This window comes from Passer domesticus, chromosome Z (assembly GCF_036417665.1).
Source record: "Passer domesticus isolate bPasDom1 chromosome Z, bPasDom1.hap1, whole genome shotgun sequence".
NCBI lineage: Eukaryota > Metazoa > Chordata > Aves > Passeriformes > Passeridae > Passer > Passer domesticus.
In genome coordinates, this window is record NC_087512.1 from 80,093,934 (window position 1) to 80,117,737 (window position 23,804).

Here is a 23,804-nt window from a genome sequence, read left to right on the forward strand (position 1 = left end):
AGCCCAGAGCCCAGAGGCCTGTGCTGGGCCCAGCCCCGCGGGGGCAGCAGGGCAGGGGGGATTCTGCCCCTCTCCCCTCAGCCAGAGCCCACCTGCAGAGCTGCCCCAGCCCTGGGCCAGCCCAGCAAGGAGCTGGAGCTGCTGCAGCCAGGCCGGAGGAGGCTCCAGGCTGGGCAGAGCACGGAGCAGCTCTGCTGGCAGCAAAGGCTGGCACAGCTGCCATTGCTCAGCCGGGCAGGAGAAGCTTTGGGCTGAGCTCAGGGCGGCCTTGCAGGGCCTGCAGGGGCTGCAGGGAAGATGGACACAGACAATTGCCAAGGGCTGCAGGGACAGCACCCAGGGAATGGCTGCCAGGGCCAGAGGGCAGGGCTGGCTGGGATCTTGGCAATGGGAATTGTTCCCTGGCAGGGTGGGCAGGGCTGGCACAGGGTGCCCAGAGCAGCTGGGGCTGCCCCTGGATCCCTGGCAGTGCCCAAGGCCAGGCTTGGAACAGCCTGGGACAGGAGAAGGTGTCCCTGCCATGGCTGGGGAGGAATGAGATGAGCTTCAAAGTCTTTTTGAACATAAACCCTTCTATGGCCCTGTGATTTCATTGTCTTTATTAATGGATACCTAATAAAGCCTAATATGCCTAGTAGCTCTTTCCCCTTTAATCATGCTTTAGCAACAGCAGAGTTCCTTTTTGCAAGTACCTGGAGCAGCTGCTGTGTCCTCTACCACTTTCCAAGTGTTTGAGAAAGTGACTCTATTAACCAGCCAAAGCACACTGCAGCAAGGCTTAATGCTTCTTCCAAATGAATAATTTTCCTTTTTTGAAGATAATGAAAATATCTATTTTCTATTAGGATCTATTAGGAGACTTGTAAATTGTACATGCTTAAATATGGAACTATACAGAATGCCTGCTTTTGTTCTCCCTTGAGACATCTGAAATAGTTACATATACATTTATTCATAGTTATGAAATATGTTTCCAAATGTAATCCATAATATTTATTTTGAAATAAATTTGATATCAGACACCTAGATATAAGCTAGCAGACACAGACAAACACCTGCACACCAGCATAAAATAATTTTATTTGAAGCAATGTGAGGACCTTTTGCTTAGGATGTTTGTCTGTTTGAATAATTGGCAGAGCTACATGTGACAAGCTTTGCATTCAGGACATCAAAGTGCATGTTTCAATCAGTTCAAGCTGCAGAAAGCAAGGATAAATGACATGAAAAACATGGCTTCCAAAGTGCTTTTAATTGTCAGGAAAAAGACAGGCAGACATGAGTCTCTGGGGGCTAAACACTTTCTTCTGGCTTGTTGAAGCATGCAAATAAATAGATGCAATTTTTTTTTCTTTCTTTCTTAAAGAAGATATAAATAAATAAAAAGTTATATTGAATGCCCCTTGCCAAAACCATAACAGACATGAGAAATAGGAGGACACTTTCAAAGCAGTGTTCAAGTCTATCAGTGCAAAGCACTAGTCTCAGTCTCCACACACAACTTTGAAATATTTCCCAGAGGTTTTGTCTGGTGTTCTGTCATTCCTAAAAAAAAAAAAAAAAACCCACCAAAAAAACCCCCACAAAACAAAAAACAAGAAAAAAAAACCAAAACAACAAAACAAAACAAAAAAAACCCAACAAAACATTTCATGGCAAAAATGAAAGAAAAAAACATCAAAGGCTGAAAGAAAATGGTCTGTGCAAAACAAGACAGTGAGCAAAGTACCTCTGGCTGGACAAACAGATTTTGGTGCAGTAAAGAAAAAAAATATACCTCATAAATATTTTGTTTCTGAGAGTAACCTGACCTCATTCTACTCCAAGGTGACCCACTGAGTGCATGAGGGAGAAGCTGTGGATGATGTCTTTCTGACCTTGAGGACTTCAGGAAGGACTTGGACACTGTGTCCCACAGTTTTTTCCTGGGAAAACCATGAGAGGGGTTTTCCTCTCATGCCTTGGACAGCTGTGCTGTTCCCTGTTTAAAACAACACTTCCTGGATGGATGGTCCTAATGACCAGTTGCAAGTGGAATTCACTAGTGGTAGTCCCCAGTACAGGGCCCTGTGGTATTTAACATCTTTATTTATGATCTGGGCAGGCTGCATGGATGGGCTGAGGCCAGTGGGGTGAAGTAAAAGCAGGCCAAGTGCCAGGTCCTGCCTTGTGTCACACCGACCCCATGGAGCACTCCAGGCTGGGCAGAGGGGCTGGGAAGCTGGGACAGGCCCTGGGGGGCTGTGACAGCAGCTGGACAGAGCCCAGGGGTGCCCAGGCGGCCAAGAGCCGATGGCCCCTGGGCTGTGCCAGCCGTGGGTGGCAGCGGGAGCGGGGCAGTGCCCGGCCCTGTGCTGGCCCTGCTGAGGCCACAGCTCCAGTGCTGGGTCACCTCTGGGCCCTCACACGGGGAATGGAGGGGCTGGAGCGGGGCCAGGGAAGGGAACGGAGCTGGGAAGGGAATGGAGCCCCGGGAGAGGCTGAGGGAGCTGGGAAGGGGCTGGAGCCCCAGAAGAGGCTGAGGGAGCTGGGAAGGGGCTGAGCCTGGAGCAAAGGAGGCTCAGGGGGGCCCTTGTGGCTCTGCACAGCTCCTGCCAGGAGGGGACAGCCGGGGGGTCGGGCTGTGCTCCCAGGAACAGGGACAGGAGCAGAGGGAACGGCCTCAGGCTGGGCCAGGGCAGGCTCAGGGTGGAATCAGGAAAAACTCCTTCAGTCCCATTCCTTCCTCCTGTTCAGCCTGGGAGGTTTGGAGTGCCCATCCGCGGATGGATTTAAAAGTCATGAAGATGAGGCACTTGGGACAAGGGTTGGTGGCAGTGGTGGATTAATGGTTGGCCTCAGTCGTATTAGAGGTCATTTCCAACTTAAACAATTTTATGGTTCCATGATTAGCTGAAAAAGTTTGGAGCCAGTCTGCCATGAACAGCTGCTACAGAAGTTCCTGTGCTCTGTAGACAGAGGACAATTTTACGAGAAATAAGGAGTGCTAGGAGGGGTTTTCCTCTCATAACTGCTGAGCTCATCCTTTCAAGATGCAGATACAAGGAATGAACAAGCTCAAGGACTCTGGGAAGACCGATCCACAATGTGGAGGACTTCCACATCTCACAGAATATTCCATCCTGTAAGTCAGCAGCCCAGAAATTTCTCAGCAACACAAACGTTATTGGTTTGTTTGGCACAGAATGACAATAACACTTGTGAAAGGAACGTGATTTATTCCACTTCTGAGAAGAAGCAACACCCTTGACCAAGTGCTGCCTGAACCAGCATCTCCACGGCTTGCTGCAAAATAAAGCAGGAAAGCTCTCAGATTTAGTTTCAGAGGTAAATCACTCACTGCACTCTGATATTTATGGCCTAAATACAGAAAGAGGAGTAAAACAGAAGGATTGTGGTCCTCCATGAATGGGAGAAAATTATTGTTTTTATAACTCTGCAGTGAAATAATGCTTTTCTGCAACAGGTTTATAACTGCTTTCATTTTAAAAATCCAAAGTTTTATCATGTTACCTTACTCAATAGTGAAATTTTAGGGTACTACTCAAAAATATAATATCATTAATATAATATAATTAATATAATTAATATAATATAATATAATATACTATAATATAATATCATATAAATTATTAATTATGTGAAAGTTTAGGGGCATAAAATTGTTCTTCAGCTGAGACTCATATTCCTTAAATGTGTGTGACATAATGAAAACATTCTATATATTTGATAAAAACACAGGAAATCTTATTCAATAGAAAGCAAAAAAAACCCAGAATAAAACAAACCTGCTTTTTTTAGACATTTTCTTCTCTTCAGGCTTATTTTGATCATAATTTACATTTTCAATACTTTAGTTGCAAGTTCTGAGGGTGACTTGCTAATTATTTTTCTGAAATCCTTTTAAAATTTTATTTTATTCATCTCAATTTCATGCATAAGTTTGGTCTTCAGTGAAAAGCGATGCAGGATTATTTTAAAATATACAGAAATACCTATAAGCACAATTTTTAATGTCTGAAGATCACAAAAGAGTTGTAGAATGATACTTTATTCTCAAGCTGAACCTGTTAAATGGGAGGTCACCCTTATTTTCAGTAGGCAAAAGGGGAAGTAAAACACCCTGATTCTGCAGTGAGCATTGGTTTCTATGAAGTTATATCTACCAGAAGAGGAAATAAAGCAGAGAGGATACTCTCCAGATGCTTTTTAAGCCAAAAGAGGTATTTTATTGACTGTATTCCTTTAGCTGTTATCACCATTTTGTGTCACTCACTGTTATTTTGGTATTATAAGAATTCATTGCACACACTTTAACTGTGGTCATACTCATTGCAACAATGAGCTGCCATAAAATAATACGTAATATACTATATTATAATTTTAACAATTGCCAGCAGGCATACAAGAACAGTCATATGCATTTTTATTAATGAATCGCATTAATTTAGAATGGTTTATTCTGTTTATGCATCAACAGAGAGATCATACAACTCAGTTGCCACATTTTATGTGTGAACAGCTTTCCAACCTCCTCAAAAGCGTTCAACAGCCACCTGATTGGAAGAAGAAAGGCAGCAGAGCAGTCCACAGCTGAGAAATGAGGCAGGATTCTGCTAATTTACTCATTCCAGGAAGCTCACCCTGCACAAGCAGTGCCATTTGAACAAATTGTGCTGCTTGTTAGTAAGGATCAGGAACCTGAAGAAATGTAATAAATTTAAACCTGCACAGGGGTTGTAGGGCTAGACTTAAACGTACCTGTTGTCAAAGTCACTTCATCAAGGAGGCTGAACATGGGCTGTGGAAGAAGAAGTGTGTTATTTTCTAAAAAACTTTTTATTTTCTAAAAATATTTTCTTTTCTAAAAAAAAAAAATTATAAAAAGTAGAACTAACATGTAGCAGCTTTATGCTGTCTTTGAGCTTCTTTGTATTCTGTAAAGACATTCATAGAATCAAAGAATGGTTTGGTTTTTTTTTAAGGGACATTTCAAGGCCATCATGTCCAACCCCTGTAATGAGCAGGGACATCTTCAACAAGGTCAGGCTGCTCACAGCCCTGTCCAACCCAACCTTGAAGGGATGATGCACCCACCACCTCTCTGAAGAGCCTGTTCCAGTGTCTCACCACCTTCATCATAGAAAATGTCTTCCCTTCATCTAGTTTTAGCTCTTCCCTCTTTGAGTTTAAAAGCAGCATCTCTTGTCCTTTTATTACAGCCCCTGATAAAAATTCTGTCCCCATCTTTCTTGTCAGCTCCCTTTAGGCAGTGGAAGGGGCTCTAAGGTCTCCCCAGAGCCTTCTTTTCTCCAAGCTGAACACCCCAAGCTCTCACAGACTTTCAAGTAATTCATCCGTACTTTAAAATCAGTTAAAATATTGTTCTGCAGAGAACGTGGCAAGAAGGGTTTTTTTTCCTTTGAGGTATTAAAAAAGTTGTAAGATGGTTTCCACAGCAACTCTGACATTACACACCAATATAATTTTCAGGCCTCCTGAAATTTATTTATTTATTTGTGCCTGCAGCTTTGCCTCTGGCATAAACCTTTGCTACTGAGCTGAAGCTTATGATACGTGTCATGATTTTTTTCCACTGCCAAATCTAGATCTGACCAGCTAGTTTAAAAGGGAGAATTCTCATAGCTGAAAGAAGAGGGAGGATTAAAAGAAAAAAATAAACCCAAAAACTTACTGTCAAGCTTGCATCTACAAAGAGATGGATGCAGAAGTGAGTATCCAGTTTTCAGAGTAGAGATTTTTAGCTTGGAGGCCAGGCTTAGGAAGAATCCACAGTGGCTTAGTTTAAACTTCATGTACTGCATGGCTTGTTTTACAGGTGAGTGAAGGTTGTTACAAAATGACTGCTTCAGGACCTGAATTATTCTGGAATGTAGAAAATATAGAAGCAGCAAAATATGGCCAAAAAGAAAGGCTGAGGAGAGCAGCTGCTGCAAATCTTGCTAAGGTCTGAAGCACCTGAGAAATCAGCTCTTATTATTTGCTCTGTTTCCTGTAGAGATAAATCTGTGTGGAGTTGAATGAGGTAGAAATTATAAACTATGGTTTTTGGTGGAAGGGTGATTTTTGTCTTCTTCTGAGTTCATGAGGTAAGAAGAAGGAGTCAAGGAAGAACCATGGTTCCTTTGCATGAAGCTGTGTAAGAAAAACCTTTCTGAAAAGTAAAAACAGAACTCAGCTGTGTGCTGAAACTAAAATTGCACAGACATAAAACTTAACTTTCTTTTTATTTTTTCTTTTTTTTTTTTAATCATAAGTACTGCAAAACAGTTTTTCATGCAGGTGGTGAGAGACAATTGTCAATAGAATAAACAGCTCATACAGTAGGCCAGAAACCCCCAAAAACCTTATGCCTAGGCTACATAAGCTTTTCCTAAAAATTACAGTTATTCTATTCTTCTTGAATTTTTATATCTACCTACCTAATACTCTGTCTCTCTACTCTTTTCTCTTGTTTGTAAACTTCATCTTGAGTTACTGGCACAGTTCAGATGACACAAACCTCAGCATATTCTTTTATCTTGAGCAGCAAGATGCTGAAATTATTTGCATATATTCTAAAACACTGATTCTGAAGGCAGCATAACACCAAACCTGTGTAAGGCCTGCCCTTCCAAACTGCACACACTCATCTGTGACATGGTGGAATCTGGGAAATAAAAGTGGAAAATCTGAGGATAAAATGGCCCAGAGGAATCCAAATAAAAATAGATGTGTATTTAGTAGTTTTGACTTTGGAGAATGGGAAAAATCTCAACCAATACAATGTGAAATTAATACAATGAGGATTTTATTGAGGAGGAAGTTACCTGGTTGGGTAAGGTGAAATAGTGACCTGTCCTTTTTTTGAAGAGGCAGCAACGAGGATTAGGGCTCCAGTCACTGCTGTTTGTGATTTATCTTTATATCTTCTGCCTTTTTCTTTTCTAAGAGTCGTGAAGTATGAGGTAGGTTTTTAGACTTACACCAAAGGACAGATCTTGGTTTGCTTCTCATTTTCTTTCAACTAAAGGAAGAGAAAACTTAAGATTGTTAAAAAACCAGAAGGCTATTTATTTATCTATATGAAATGCTTGGTTGTCACAATGTGAGGATTTTGCTCAAACTGATCCTTCAAAAGACACTTTATGCATTTTGCTTTTTTTAGAAGGAGCTGGTTTTTCGGGGAGGGTCCAAGAAATCCTTCCTGAGTATTATGCAGACAACACACCCTGAAAATTTTGCTACAAATTTCTGTGGTAGCCAGGCTTTCATGACTTGTAGCATCAGCACTGCTGTGCAAATACAAGGGAAAGCAGATGAAGCATCCTCTTTGTCTTTTCTTGTGGAATGTCCCTTAAATGTATCATGGTGATTCAGTATTAGAAACTCTAGCTGAAATAATTTCTCTTGGATGCATGGTTATTATACAAATATAATACAAATATATAATACAAATATGTAAATATATAATAGCAATATAATACAAATTATATTGAGTTAGACTCTCTTTTCCCTCCTTCCTCCCCCCGTAGCTGTTTGCTAACTTTTAACCTTTTGAAAGTTCTTTCTGCCTCACAAAGTAGGCTGCAGGAGCGCTCCAAATAGGCTCTTGTAAAATAAGGGTGCACAAATCCAATTTTGCACTTCAATATTCATTTCCCGGCTGTGAAATGTTAAGGTCAAAGCAAGGTCAGGATTGATTTTTAACATGTCAATGAAGGTATAGAGTTATAAATGCCTCTTTAACTGTGTGTCAAATAAATTTTGGAATATAGATTATCCACTTATAAACACACATATTAATATGTAAGCTGCTTTATCAGGCAGAAATTTAAATAACTAATTGTTTTCAGGCATTCAAAATAAATTCAGCTTTACAGGGTGAGGCTGAGTGTTAAGTACAGATTTAACTTTTTGATAAATGGTGACTTTAATGTAAATGACATAAAATGGTTTCAGCCTCACAGGGAGCTTTAGTCCTCAAGTAATATCTGCAGAAATGTCACCATTATTGAAAGAAGTGAGGCTTTAGGTAAACTTACCCTAAAATAAAACTTCTCTCCTCTGCCCAAGTTCATGACCACAGGCCTGCTTGGATCAATGGAGAATGGAGAAACACAAGAAGAATTAGGAAGAAATCTAACAAGAAGCAGGATCTAAACAGAATCCTCTTAACTTTATAGAATGCTGTGGGCTGATGATGGAGAATGGCATCTGAGATCAGTGACTGAAAAAAACCTCCTAAAATTAAATCGTGTATCAGCCAACTGACTGAGAGTGGGATTGAAAAAAATGCATGTTGGGTTTTTTTTTCTTTTTTTTTTTCCTCTTAAAAACTGAAATTATTTTATATTCCTGCCTCAATGTCACTAGCATATGATTATTGTGTTTTGCTACAGATTTTTTTTTTTTCTGGGAAAATTGCCTAATGTCTGTCACCATCTACATCTGGCTGATGTTCTTAGGCACCTGTATAATTCCCTGGTTTTGGAGTTTCCTTGGCAGTACTGTGTATTTCTCTATAACCAATACATCTCTCTCCCTTAGCAAGGTACAAACATGCTGGATTTTTGCCAGAATGAACATGGAATTAAAAATCACAGTACTCATAGGCTGAAATGAACTGTAATAAGTGTAATTAGAGCAATTTTTGTGTGTTATTCTTCTGTATGTTTGAAATAAATTATTTCATTATACCTTTTCTTTCGAGAACTTTTTTAAAATAAAAAGGTAGTCCAATCCTCTTTTGCAATGAACAAGAACTGCAGAATAGCTGTAGATAACTGGTCCTTGCTCTAATTCCTTATAAAGGTCTGTGTGATTTCGATTGTATATTCTGCATTCATAAGTGCCAAGAGCAAACTTTTTTTAAAGATTAATTCAGCACTCCTGCCCCTGAAAAAGTATTCTTCTTTCCTTGCAAAGGAGTATGAGGAAAAAAGCATAGTTATGACACACAGAATAGTAAAGAAAATGACAATTTATTGATTAATATTGATATTTCTATTGGCACTGATGTGTCACAAGTAACAAATACAGCTATAAGCTACGCAGAGAATATACAGAAAAATGGGAAGCTGTGACACCAGCTCTGCAAGGCTGGACAACATGTGCTAACAGGTCATCTTATGCACATTCTAGGGAAAGGTAAATTTAAAAAGTTTTCTTTGCAGGGGGATAAAAAACAGTATCAAACCCCTGATGGAAACACCTAAAATAATGAAACCTGGTAAATAATATGAGAATATATGTAATTCCATTAAGAATGGCAGACTGGAGCAAGAAAAAGATTATGGCAAGAGGACAAAAATTGAGAAAATTGCAAAATTAAATGTTAAGAGAGGATTATCTAATAATACATGTTTATTGACAATTCCTGATAACAATTATGTAAAATTTCTTACTAGCTCAGTCATTTCTCAGTGGAAATGCTGAGAACCAGGAAATGAACTGGATAGTGGTAAAAAGAGGAAGAAATTAAAGCTGTTCCATAGACATGTATACACTCCTAATTAATAAATAAATATGGACAAATGCCAGGACTGGGGATAAAATGTTTATAATGTTCATCATATCAGGCACACCCAGTGAGGAAGGCTGAGTCCAGAAAAACACAGGATATTATCCACATTTGTCTAATGTGAAGATAAAATAATATTTTCATATTGCCAGTTATGAAATAAGTGCAATTCTCTTTTTTTTTTTTTTGTTTTGGGGTTTTGGGGGTTTTTTTTGTGTTTGTTTTTTTTTTTTTTCTTTTCTTTTTTTTCTTTTTCTTTTGAGTTGTAGAAACATGGAGTCCAACACAACTGAATTTCACAGAATCCCAGAATGGTTTGGGTTGGAAGGGACTTTAAAGTTAATCTTGTTCCATGCCCTGCCATTCTTCTTTATTCTGTATGCCCAAATGTTAAAAAGTATACAAAAATCAGATCTAGTAGAAAGAGAGGGACTGTCTACCCTAAAAAATCATGCACAATATGTATTCATGGAAATTAAAGCTTTGGCTCTGTAGTGTCTTTTTACCAGGCACTGGCACTGTATTTGAAAGTATTAATCTCAGGACTAAAACCTGAGATTTAAACACAGGAAAAAATCCTAAAAAACCCATAAATGCACTGTGGATGAAGTCATACTCCACAATAAAAGGTTTTGTCCCCAGTGAAAAGAAGAAAATAAAGCTAAAGTGCAGTTCTTATCAAAAAGTCATAAATTATACTGAGAATAGTGACCTATTGAATACTCTGCTCAGATTACTTAAATAGCAACAGTGTGAGGAAGCTGGGGCAAGGATGATTTGCCATTCTGATCAGCTTCTTTTCAAAAGATCACATTTCTGGATGGGACCCTCACACACAGGGAACAGTACTGCAAGGGAGTGGTTGAGCAGAGGGATTTTTTTGTCAGTCAGCTTGTAATACAAATTTTGGGTAGAGCTACTTCACAGTGCACACAGTTCCATTCTGAAAACATACCTTATTTCTCTTTGAAAGCCCATTTTTTATTGTTTACATGATTTCTGGAAATGGATTTGCTAGATCCAGGTTGCCCAGGATCTTCTGAAATTTTGTTATGAGTGACTTGACTACAGAAAAATGGAAAACATTTGTCCAAGCAGAGAACTGGGGTCAATTCTCCAAATTTGTGGCCATTCACACAAAAAAACACCCTTTCCCCCTACAAACCTGCTATTGTCATTACTTAATGGGACCAGATGCTATTGAATTAATTTGCCATATTTGAAAACACAAAGCCACTTACACATGTAAAATTAAGAGGATTTGGAAAGAATATTTCTGCCTACATGGTAATCTTTTCTGTGGCTGGTTGTGCCATGCTAATCCAGAAATGTTTTTCTTAACAAAATGTTAATGTATGAAATGAAATGTTTTTCTTAAACCTTCAGAGAAATATTTGATCATATAAAATCAATAAATAACTAAGAATGCTGCTCAATAGCAGCACAACTCATGAGAAACTTTGGTCTATAAGCGTGCCACTGATTTTCTTCATGGGTGTCTCATGGGTGTTATAAGACACAAATTGGTGAATTAATATAGAGAAGGTAAAAAGAATTTTACAGGGATATTTTCTAGAGATGTCTTAAAAGTATGAGAAAACAGAAAGATGTTCTTGACTTCTTGACACCAGAATAACTACTGTCAAAGATGGAGAGAAGAAAAAAAATGGAAAAAAAAAAAAAAAAGAGAAATTATGATTCACTTAGTACAAAAGGTCCAGGGAAAAATAAAAATTTATGAATCAGTAAAGGCCAAAAGGAGAAGTTGGGAGAAACAGCAAAGCAGCCCTCCCTGAAAACAGCAGCCAAGTCACATTTTGGCAGCTCTGTGCAGACCCTCAGCTGCCTACCAGAGTGACAGAGCACTTAAAAGGGCCTCAGCTCCTTCCCTCATCTGCCCTTTCCTCATCTGCCCTCCACACACTTCTGTCGAAAATCACTGAAGGTTTTCACATGACGATTTCCATGGCTGGTTTATGATGTCTCTGAAGTCTCTAAGGAGAGAGTTTAACTGTTCTCAGCAAATGACCTCAGCACTTCCAACTGTGAAAAATATTTTCAGATTGCACTGATGTGTGTATTAATTTTTTATTTTTCTGTGCTGCAAATCCACTTGGTAACAGGAAGCTCACTGCTGGCTTTGTCATCTGAACCGCCATTTCCCATCATTTTAAAAAAATGCAACTAAAATCCTTGCTCTTTGCCAGCAATCCCAGAGCCTGACAGACTGCAAATGAGCCCTCTGGTTTTCCAAGCACATCTGTTGCCTTTGTCATGTAAAAACTAATTCCAATTCATGCCTGTAAATTAAGTAAAATGATAGTCCTAAGGACAACAATTTAGCAGAGCTCAACAACCAGATATTATCAGTATGGTGTAACTGTGCCATGTTCACCAGGGCTTTATCTCTTTCACAACCTGCATGTGTTGATCTAGAACAAACAATAAATTGCAGTAATTTAATTGATGCCAATTGTACCATGCCTTAGCTCCTCACCATGTTTTCTACCTACCTTCCAAAGAACAGGAAATAAAATAAGATTGAAGAAATTCTAGGTGCAACTAAATTGCCTGGGTTTTTGTATTTCTTTTTTTATTGCTTCCTTGTTTAACTGGGGATCTTTTCGGATGTTCTTGTTTTCTTTTGGTTTGTTTTTTCATACCTCTTTGTTTATGAGTATATGTCACAATGAATTGTATTAGTTCAAACATGACTGTGATTTACTTTGTTTTTTGTTTGTGGTTTTGTTGTTGTTGGTTTTTTGTTGTTTTTTTGTTGTTGTTGTTTTGGGTTGTTTTTTGGTTTTTTGTGGTTTTTTTTTTAGTAGTAACTCTTTTACTCTGTGTTAATGTAAGCTTTAGCTGAGCAGATTAGAAAATGTTTGCCTGGGAATGAAATTGAAACATATCTAAGTATGCATACGTGCATAAACTTGCATAAACATTTGTATAAACTTACTACTTTTGTGTTTGGCTTGGAAAACATGTTCAACTTCTACTGAAGTCAGCAATAAACTCCAAATATCCAAAGGCCATATTTAAAGTTAGCATGAAATGCATGCTAAATGATTGAGTGCAAACTACCTACTACTGGTTCTATATAGACCTGCTGCAAAAAAGTAGCTGTTTCCAGAGAGAAAAATATATATTTCATTTGGATTTTGCAGGGAAAGTGTCTAAGGGTTGTAGCAGAATGATTTTTGTCAGTCTAAAATTTTATAGTTTAAAAAAATAGTGAGGTGTTAGGTACTGAGATTTCATTATTTTCTGTAAAATGTGTTAGATTGTCTAGTCTAGAAAAATCTTAAACTGATGATTTCTGAAGCTCTACTATTAAAGTGGATATCTCAGATCATTATTTGAAGCTGGCATTTCTCTGCATCTGGAATAGTTGTGCTAGAGTTGTGCTTCTTCTAGAGACAAACATGCAGGTGGACATTTTGCCTCACATTGTTCAGAACTTCACGGGACTATAAGAGGCATTTTAATGTAAATAATACCAGAAGCCACACAGATATTTGGGCAAAAAAATTGCTTAGCAAGGAACTAATGAAAATATGACCTGGAAACAGAGAAAGTTTTACTTGTTCAGAGCCTAAATTAGTGTCAACCAAACCTCATGAGAAATTGACACATTCTAAAAAGTTGATGTCTCCAACCCTTTTGAATTTATACTCCCAAACTGACTATAATATGCGTTTCCTGGTCTAACTTTTCCTGCCTCTTCTTCTGATATCCCAGAATTCAGATTTTATATAATCACAGCTAAAATCTTCAGTGACTCCTGTAGATAGCTTCTAAACCCTCTTTAATCCTCTTTTTTGGTCAACTTTTTTGTTCTTTACTCATCTGTCAAGGTTCAAAGCATAATATCCTTCTCACAATCATGTACCTCCATGTATCTACTTTATAGTTTCTGTAGTCATCTTCTTTCACTAATATTTTTTGTCAGTCCAACAAAGAAATTCACCTTACCTACTATAACGAAACTTCTATTACTTTTCAGAACCCAAGATAGAAAAAGAATACGCTGTGCAATTCATCCTACCAACAACTGGAAATCTAGTGAGTAATAATTCTAGCACATTTATCATATTTCCAGGAAAGCTGATGCTTAAAAAAATGTTATAGGATGATTAGGAAGGTAATTTTTTTACCAGGGTAATTTAGTCAAGACTGTCAAAATAATGGATTATAAAAAAATTAAATTAAATAAACCTCTGGATCATAAAATCCTAGATTAAATTTTACATGGACAGTTTTGAACATACATAAAAGTCCAAGAAATCAAGCACACACATGCATGAGACTAATCTCAAACACAAATAAATTTCATCAAATACATGACAATTCAAAAAGGAATTTTCAAACTGTCTTAGCAAAAAAATAAAAGGCAAAAAAAAAGTAGAAAACAGGGAAAACATAAAAAAGAAGATATGTAGTCAAAGGCAAGAATTATGATTATAGGTGGTCGGTTTTGAAAACAAACAGAAATTAAGGTCCCAAAGTCCTTACAAAGGGTAGCACACACTGTATTTTGCACAGCAGAATAACAAGGTAATTTAACTTGGATAACAACTGAGTAAATTGGAATATAAATGAGGTTAATTTTTAGGACAATATGAGTAGGGCTTGTCAACCCTACTGAAATTAGTAGGAATTATTAACCTTACTTAAAGGCAAATAAGGAATGAGCTATTTACTGGAATAAAAGTGAGAAATTATCAAATAAAAGTTTTCTTCTCAGCTTTATCTTTCTTGACTGTCTTAAATGTACTAGACCAGGAAATGTCTTCATGCTCTCCTGAAACTACACCACACAAACCTGCTGAATAATGCATCAGTCCTTGGTCATCTTGGGTCAATAAAACTGTTTTGGGGCTGGAATAATATTCACTGTGAGAATTGGACTGTTTGCAATATACACATCTGGGGACTTTGTTTTAGTCTGAATTATAAAGTGAAGCTTTTGTTGTAAGGTGAAGCATAGGCTTACACAGTGCCCTAGAGAATTTAATATAGGAGTATTAATATTTATCTAGTCCTACTAATATTGTCCCAAAAATTAAAAGTACCCTCTGGAATAAAGCTATTTCAGGATTCACCAGAGTGCTCAGAAATTCCTTTTATCTTACCCTACTTTTCCCTGAGAAAGAGTTATGCATAGTTAAAATATTGACAAGGCAAGAGGCTCTCAAATTGCATTTATTTTACTATCACAGGTGCCACTCATACCTATGGTCTAATATTGATATCCTGTGTATGATTCTGTAAAGATTAATTTTACATGAATGTAAACCTACAGCAAGATTCAGACACTGAGACTGCAATAAACTGATTTTAAACTGAAACCAGGGAGAAAGGCAGTTTTGGAAACCATCAGAAAAGTTAAAAAAAACCCCAAACCAAAGCACACTTCAGTGCTTGACATGAGCCTGACATAGAAATATTTATGTACATCAAGGATTCTCTGCTCCCCTCCTCCACTGCCAGCACTGCTGCTCTTCACCCAATTCCTTCATTTTCACCTCTTCAAGTGACAGCAGTGCATATTAAAAAAAAAAAAAAAAATTTCTGCTTAGTTCACACTGTGACAGTACACAAGTATTTAGAATGTCATTTGAGTGTACATTGGTCTCTATAATAATTCTTGGGGTTTTTTTTACTATAAAACCTTTGCTGTTTACCTGCTGTAATATTTATAGATTGCTCCATTTAACCAAAGTGAAATGGCTGCGTTGCTTTTTGGTGGAGAAGCACCATCAAAATCAGTGATAAAATGGAAGAATTTAAAATGGATTGGTGCATTTCCTCGGTGTAAAATATCAAACAGACTAAGGCCATCAGTGCAAATGCTGTCTTTAAATTCTTTATGTAAAGAATTTATGTTTGTAATTTTGCCATTGCATGCCACTGTGGACTTAAGTGCATGACTTGAAGCAGCAAAGAACCATATCTTGTTATTCTAACAGAAATGACTCTTTTGTTTTAAAGTAAAAATTTAGTTTTGTAACTTTGACTATTAAGTTGCTGCAGGAAAAATATAAAAAAAAATCTGTGTCAGAAATTCTGAAGGACAAAAGCTCTGCTCAAAGAAATCTGTTCTCAATGAATTTGAGATTACATAATCCAGATTATTTTGGTTTAACTGGAAAATCTGACATTCCAGGGCAGGTAATTTATAAAACATTCAGCATTAACAATATGACTCTTTATTCTGTCAGCCTGGTATAATTTTCTGCCTCTGCTTTTCGGCTACATATGGTCTGTCCAAGCTCAGTTAAAATATATATATATATACCTTCCAATTCCTTATTTGAGAGAGAAAAATTGCACTTTAATTTTATATACTTTCTTTTCTTATTTTTTCATTTTTTTCCTGCAGCTACAATATAAATATTTACTCTTTGGAAAAAAAAATAACCTGCATGCTTACACACCTTGAAAATGAATGACATTGTAAAGTGGCAACCCAAAGCTGGTAAAAGTATGGATGTGATGAAAATGGTGTGAGCTGTAGAAAAGGAGTTTAGAAGTTTTTAAAACCTGTTGAAGCAGTCAGTTCCTCAGTATATTTCCAGCCCCAAGCAGTAAAATCATGGGTCACAGTGTGTTAACACCATGGCTTTTACCAGACACTCACTTGCCAAACCCACCACTGCTGAGAGAAGGCTGCAGCATTTGGGAAACCAAGGAAAACCTTGAAGTCCAAGCTCTGATTTTACAAACCATGAGAAGCACACAGAGACGAGCAGGAATCTTCTTCGTTTGGTGCTTTGCACTGATTGCACTTTCCCTTTTAAAGTGATATTCAAAGAAGGACAGCTCGATAACCTTCCAACGCCTTCCCCTTGTAAACACCATGTGGTGACACTGTGTCTGCTCACAGTCTGTCTTGCAGGAGGAGGTGGTGTGCTAAGAAAGATATGAAAGCAACTCTCCGAGAGCTGAGGAATGTGTTAACAAAAATAATTGCTTTTTTTTTTTTTTTAATTTCCCCATCAAGACACTGAGAAATTATTATCAGCTCTGATTTTCAACAAACTTATCCCCTTAATATAATATATTAATACCATGTTTTAATATAGCTATAAATATCTTCAGGAATGATGAGGAAGGAGAAATTATATTTCAAATATTTTTTTAAAATGGGCTAAGAGTAGGTAAGATAAAAATTTGTGCCTTTAGTGAAAGTGAGTTGAGCAGCACAGAACAGAGCTCTGAGGCTGCAGCTGTCTACCCACAGTCCTTTCACATTTACCTGTTGCACAAAATAATGGACAGCTGTGTCTCAATATGTTCACTAAAATGCATCAGGAGGTCTGGTTTCTTCAAGCAGAATTTCAGGGCTCTGAGCTTGAACAGAATATTGTTCCTTCTTCTTAGGGGGAAATGGACATCACTTTATTGAAACCTTTGTATTTGTGGTATACTCTGCAAAAGTAGCAAGGGCATGAAATTAGAATATATGAGCTGTAGCCATCAGAATAAAGCAAGCAAAAGACCCCAGTCTATATCAATCACATCCAGTGAAACACCAAAGAAAACAACAAAAAAATGTGTTAGGAAAAGGCTATATCCTATTCATCAGCTCATCATTCTAACTTTAATAGCTTTGATGTCAAGAAAATGCTGTCAGCAAACTTGTGTTTGCCAGGTATTGAAAGGGCAAAACAACAGGGGACAGAAATTTTCCTACCATGCACAGGAGAATGATTTTCATATCATGGGGGACTCAAATGTGGAATAATCATGAAATGACTGAGGGTTTTTTTTACTGTTTTGAACTCAATGGGATCAAACTTTGTTGTTAGAGAAGTCTGGGAAGTTACACAAACAAACACCACTTTTAAGGTCATCAAATATTACAGCCTAGAACTGCAGGTGATAAAAGTGCTTCACAATTTTATTTTAACAAAAGTAGTAGCAAAGTTAAAGACAGTGTCTTGATTGTTAACAAGATTAAAAATTCAGACAATGAGCTGGTGCCTAGAAGTTAAAAAAAAGGGCAAATGTTTTTTCCCATTGGACATCTACATTACCTAGTATATCTAACATTCCTCTACCTAGACCTGATGGCATTCCATGATCATTAAAATTCTCTAAACATTTAGAACTATTTTTTTGCTTATATTCAAAATTTTCATATTTGAAAGTGCCCATACAATCAAAAGGTTGAGGAAATGCTGAATCCAGGTACACTGTTTTTTTTTTTTCTTTCTACTCAAATCCTTATGATACATGGTTTCATCTGAGGGTTCCCCTTCATTTCACACACAGAAAAATGAGCAACTGCTCTCATTCATGGTGTAAAGAAGATCTGATTTTTTTTTTAAGTCTCTGGACTAGTTCTGTACCATCCCAGGGAATTAACTACCCCTAACAATCTTCACTATGACCCTGTAAGTATTCCATTAAACATCACCTGGGCACGGTGGAAGAATCAGGGAGCTGCTGAAGTATATCCTTAATAAATTGTGTCCCTGAAAAGTTACTCAAGTGTTACTGTCAACCAAGCTTCACATCCTTCATCACCCTGATAATCAGCTGGCTGCTGAAGATCATATATAACACAGGTCTGCCATTTGCAGGGCTTCTCTTGAAAGACTGATGCCCCCAGTGACATAAATTGTGACCAGGAATCTCAGGCAGTGAGGCTCGTGAAGAAATATGTGCTGACATCACATTTCCACACTTTACTGTAGCACTGACATTTATGCCGTTTATTGCCAAGTGAGGGATGAAGAGAAAATAAAAGGCTAATGAAAGATGTCATTTAATTTCCATGGGATGCAAGGCATGAATTCAAATGGGAGTGTAAAAGAGATCTGCCAGAAATGCAGCACTGAGCCACCCCAAAACCTCCAATGTGAGAGTCCTGTAGAGATGCACCCCTGAAATTCTCTGTCAAGTACATAAACACAAGCAGAGATCATATAAACATGCTGGACACACAGACCACTCTTTCTGGGATCTGTGGCACCAGCCAAATTTCACAGATCAGTAAGTAAATTTTTGTAAATTTTTTTTTTCCTCCAATATACAGGGAAAAGAGGCTTTTTTTATGTGTGGGGAAAATCTGAATGGGTGAGGGGGAGACATCCAAAGAACGGGACAATGGAAGAAATCTTTTGGCCTTCAGCAAGGGAATTTGACTTCTGCAACAGAATTAAGATAAAAATAAATTAAAACACTTTCAGTATTTCAATTTGTAATTTTGGAATGTACAGGTGGCTAATCCCCAGATTTTTTTCCTATAGAACACATTCTGATTTTCTGAAAATGGCATACCAACAGAACAAAAAAACCCAAACAGCAAAATGGGAATATAAAATCTCTTTCTTCCTGCCATACTCCCACACACAACACAGGTTGATTTTTGAGACATTACAAAGAAATAGTTTTTCTTACATGAGGGATGTCAGGTTTATTGCACCCTTGAAACACTTTTCATAATGCCTGTATCTCACATCTTATCAGAGTGGAGTAGGATATGTGCTGCCTGACTGCCTCCCCCCCAGTCACTCTCAGAAATAATCTCACAAACATCACACACAACAAAGCTGACATGGACGCACTTATTTTAGCCAGACACAGCCTTCACACCTTTTCATTATCCCAATACATTAAGAAAATGAGAGAATTTCTTGTGTAGCCTTGTGACATTTGTGAGAGGCTGTTCATGCAAACTGTAATAGATTTTGTAATGCAGGTGTGGCTGCCTGGACCAGAATTTCCATTCTGAAAGACCAAGAATACACTTTCTTTTCCATGTGCATGTGTAAAAATCATGGTTAAATAGAGTTTTCAATCAGTTTGCCAAGCAGTTACACACTGAAAGAAGGTTGCCTGCTCAATATTTCCTTCAGTCTAAACTTTTGGCTTCTATTAACTGAATAAAAGCTCTGACAGCTTAACAGTCTCTGCTACAGGTATGAAGTGCTCTTCTGGCCTGGTACACAACAATGTTACAACAGATTTTTTTTGAAGGCTTTTAATCATTCAGCACGAATTGAAATTTTCTTGTTAAATGGTAGGAAGCTGTCTTTGTTAAGAAAAATATGTTTTAGGCAATAGTGAAAAGGTTTTAAAATGTGAGTGTACATAGATACATATATACACATACATATATAAATATATAAAATATCACAGGTAGAAGCTGAGAAGACAAAGGTAGAAAAAACTATATCAGCATTAGATCAGCATTATCATAGGTGATCTGCTGGATTAGAAACCACGTACAGAAACTGTGCTCAGAATTCACGGGAGCAGGTGGATTTCACCTCTGAGTGCTGAAAGAGCAAGGAGAGTATGGCACTACAAATACCATGTAGTGATAGCTGAAGGGAACATCTTTAAGGAGAGCAAGCACAAAAAGTCTTCAAAGCACATAAACTATTTTTTTTTGTTTGTTTTTTTTTTAAATCCCTTCATGGTTTAATATGACAAATGGTAGCACTTGGTCCAGAGTAGCTTTGAGAACTCTACTACTAATCTTGAATTTCAACAAACAGAAGTGCAGTTGTACATCTGAGGCAGAATGACTTTGTGAAGGGGACCAGAGGTCCAGGCAGGTAAGGGACAGGCTGACTGGTTGGGTGGATGCTCTGATGAAAAGGGCTTGGAGGCTGTGTGGTCACCAGGATGAAAATGACCAACATCCAGGTTTTCATGTAGAATAAGGAAAACCTTACAACCAGCAGGTCAGGGGAAGGCATTCTCTACCTCTGGACTGCAGTAACGGGGCCATAACTGAAACATTCTGCTCCATTTTTGAGACATTTTGAGAGCAGTCAAAGATTTGTTCAGCAGTGGGTTAACAAATGGTTAGGGAAAGAAATCTGCCCTATGAGGAGAAGTTAAAAGAGCTGTTAAATATCTTGTTTATTCTGACACAGTGCAGGCTTAGGAGTACAATGATCTGGCAGGCACCTACAACTAAATGTCGGAATGATGATGAAGGGACACTTTTCTGGGTAGTGCCACACAATAAAAACAGGGATGGTAACAACGTGTTGTAGCTTAGGAGGTTCAAAGTAGACAAAAACCTTCGACCGAGGGGAGTACACTAATAGGAGAGCTTAGCAGGAGAGGTTGTGAAATCCTAAAAAACACCAAGTCATAGAACAACTGAGTTGGAAAAAACTTTTAAGAGCTTTGGGTCCAACCATAAACCTCATACCCCTCGTTGGAGCTTCTCAAGATTTAAATGGACAACCATAAATATAAACATAGCAACAGTACTAGATCTTACTAGATTTGAAAAGAAGCCTTCAAAACTGCTCCCCAGATGCCCCTCCTCAGCAATCTCCCCAGTTATTTCCATCCATAAAGCAGTTTCTTCCTTTTGGGATGGTGTGTCTGTAATCTCTAACACCTTGTAAGCCAATTGTGCACTCTGTGAGGGTTTTGGTGAACTGTCAAAGTGCAACATACTATAGAAAGTTCTGCCTTTTTCTGTTTTGGTTTTTTTTATTTGGGTTTATTTGGGGGTTTTTTGTTTTGCTTTTTTTTTGTAACACCTATAGTTTTTAAGCTTTTTAACTGATTTGCCTCTACTGACCTGAGATTTTTGCAGTCAATCATTTTACATTAATCTGCATTTTATTTCATCTCCATTTTTCTTATCAGATATTCAAAACCAAGGACCTGCTGGAACTCTTTGCAAATGTATCTTTTTTTCCACTAAAAAAAATGTCTTAATCAAAAACGGCATGAACGTCTACATGACCAGGTAGTACACCATAAATGCTGTTTTGTGTAAATGTGAATCTCTACAGTTGACTTACCTACTTTGAAATTCAAATCGATTCATCTTTTTCTTAAAGAAGACATTGTTTATCCATGTGAGACTCTTGCCCTTCCATGATCCTGTAATTCTGATTCTATCCAATGGTGTGTTATCTTTTTCAAGATGTTTTGACAAAGATTGTAGCTGAATTAACTTTTGAAAATGCTAAGTATGTTCAGATCAGCTGGATATTATTCTTGTCCAAACTCTCATTATTGGCCCAAAGAACTCTGTAAGTTTTGCACAACACAGAAGAGGACAAAATGGTTTTTTTTCAAAATAATGTTCCTGTAACTATGAGTTAAATTATATGATTTACACTGTAGTCTATGCTTCAACAATTTTATCCTTTATGCATGCAGATAAATAGGATAGGACACTGAAAGCTGAAAATGTTTCTTTTGCTCATAAAGCTTATCTACTATACACAGGTCTCACTAATAAAATGAAGAAAATTAGTATTAGATGAACTAACTCAAATAATTTTTGTTCCCAGAGCTCACAGGGTTTTAGTTGTGGACTAAAAATTTATTTTGCCTTAAAAGAAAAACAGAGAGAAAAAGATAGACAAAAACACAGAAGAAAAAAGGAAAAGTGTTGTGGTGTTTTTTTTGTTTTATTAGTACGTTTACTGTTTGATTTGTAGTGTCCTTATGCTGTTTCCTTTTGTCCCTGCCCTTTTCCCAGAGCTTTCCTCACTTCTCCTGTTATTAGATGCCAGTTTCTATTTCTTCAGACTTTAGTAATTCACTGAAAATATTCTCTTCCACTGAAATTTTGTATTGGTTTGTACATTGTATTCCCCACCTTATTTTTCACTCCCAATCTTCCTGATTTGTTAAAGATTGTACCCTCCCCTGAGACCTGCCCCCATATATACATCACTGTCTGCTCTCAGTTCCGGGTCTCAGGACGAGGAAGAGGGGAAGCTTTACCATCAAATAAAGTTACCCTGGGACCCGTGTGCTTCTCTTTGTTTATGCTGCACCAACACTGGTAGCTGGCATTCAATGGAGCTCGGGAGAGGGGGATTGTTGCCCCCCTGTCACCATCTATCCATGCCCAACCAGCGGAAAAGGAAAAGGATACATAAGGACAAAAACTTCTCCCCTCTGTGCATGCCAATGCGTCCCGTTGACGCCCTCCATCAGCTGTCCTTGGTGCTCGGGGTCCCCCAGAACATGGAGCTCAGCACAGGGACAGACACTGGGGCCAGGGGAACACCTGGGGCCCTGCCCTGGCTGGGGGAAGTTTGAGGCAGTCTCTTGCAGCACATTCTGCATTGCTGCATGGCTTTGCATCCCGTGCAGTGCTGTGCTGCAAGGCCTCAGCACTGAGCCTGGGGAGAGCTTTGGGGCTCTCAGAGGGACTATGAGTCATCCTCACTGTCTCTGCTTCTTGTTCTTCTTGCATTTCTTGTTCTTGCTCTTCTCCTACTTCTTATTCTTCCTTGTCCTTCTTTCTATTCTTATTCTGCTTCATTTGCTTTTTCATTTTCTTCTGGTTTTTCTTAGCTTTTCTTAAGCTTTTTCTTACTCCTTTCCTTATTCTAACCCCTTTTTGAATTTTCTTTATTCTTAATCTTATGTTGATCCTTATCATCATTCCTTATTCCCAATCCTTTACCTTACTCTTTTTATTCTTATGGTTCTTCTTATTCACATTAGTATGATTTTTCTTATTCTTAAGCAATTTCTGACGAATTTTCTTATTCTTTTTCTTATTTCTACTCTTATTCTCATAATTTTCTGTTCTACTTCTTTTTCTTCTTCTTCTCATTCATATTAATTTGGTTTTGATTTCTCTTATGATTTATTTTATGCTTTTTGTCTTTTACTATTTCTTACATTTTCTTTATTTTTTCCTTATTTCTACTCTTACTTTGATTTTTTCTTCTTATTATTCTCATTCTTATTCTTATTAATTTTCTATTCTTATTCTTATTCTCATTCTTATTCTTATTCTTATTCTTATTCTTATTCGAATATCTTATTTCTTTTTCTCAAGGTTTTTCCTTCACTTTTTCTTGTGCTTTTTGTTATTAATTTCCTAATTTCTACTCCTATTCTCATTATTTTCCTACTGTTAATCTCATTCAAATTTTCATTGCTTGTCTTATTCTCACTTCTATTTAGTACTACTACTTCTGTGCTTCAACTTCTGTTTTTGTTAATACTCTTATTCTTTACCTTTTTGTGGTTTGGGGGGGGGTTTGTGATTTTTTTTGTGTGGGTTTTTGGGTATTGGATTTTTTTCTTTACTACTACTATTTCCTAAACCCAATTTCCTTTTGTTTTCTAAGAGTTGTGTGTGTCGCAGTCTGGCAATGTGAACTCGTTCCTGGAAGCAACACCTCCTTTCTGTGCCCAATCGGCATGGATAAAATGCCAAAGGACCAGCATGGAATCCTTTCTGGATGAGAGGAAATGGCCTTGGATCCCAGCAGGGAAGGAGCACATTCAGATTGGGATACAATTGTTCCCTGACAAG

The 23,804-nt window shown here is 37.8% G+C and overlaps 2 long non-coding RNA genes across 7 annotated transcripts; one reads left to right on the forward strand and one right to left on the reverse strand.

Moving 5' to 3' along the window:
- The first annotated feature begins 440 nt into the window (after window positions 1-440).
- On the forward strand, window positions 441-8,665 carry LOC135290331 (uncharacterized). 5 transcript variants are annotated; one of them, XR_010353078.1, is made up of 4 exons: window positions 441-2,159; window positions 2,893-3,327; window positions 4,099-5,731; window positions 5,840-5,964. It is a non-coding gene; the product is annotated as an uncharacterized LOC135290331 (long non-coding RNA). The 5 variants fall into 5 exon arrangements; XR_010353079.1 differs by having other exon boundaries at window positions 441-2,072; XR_010353076.1 differs by lacking the exon at window positions 441-2,159 and adding an exon at window positions 8,077-8,665 and having other exon boundaries at window positions 2,270-3,327; window positions 5,840-5,968.
- Window positions 3,212-23,804, reverse strand: LOC135290332 (uncharacterized). 2 transcript variants are annotated; one of them, XR_010353083.1, is made up of 8 exons: window positions 22,404-23,804; window positions 21,313-21,467; window positions 16,785-16,957; window positions 8,046-16,438; window positions 6,831-7,027; window positions 5,696-6,670; window positions 4,762-4,801; window positions 3,212-3,285 (listed from the first exon to the last, which is right to left on the reverse strand). It is a non-coding gene; the product is annotated as an uncharacterized LOC135290332 (long non-coding RNA). The 2 variants fall into 2 exon arrangements; XR_010353082.1 differs by having other exon boundaries at window positions 21,313-23,804.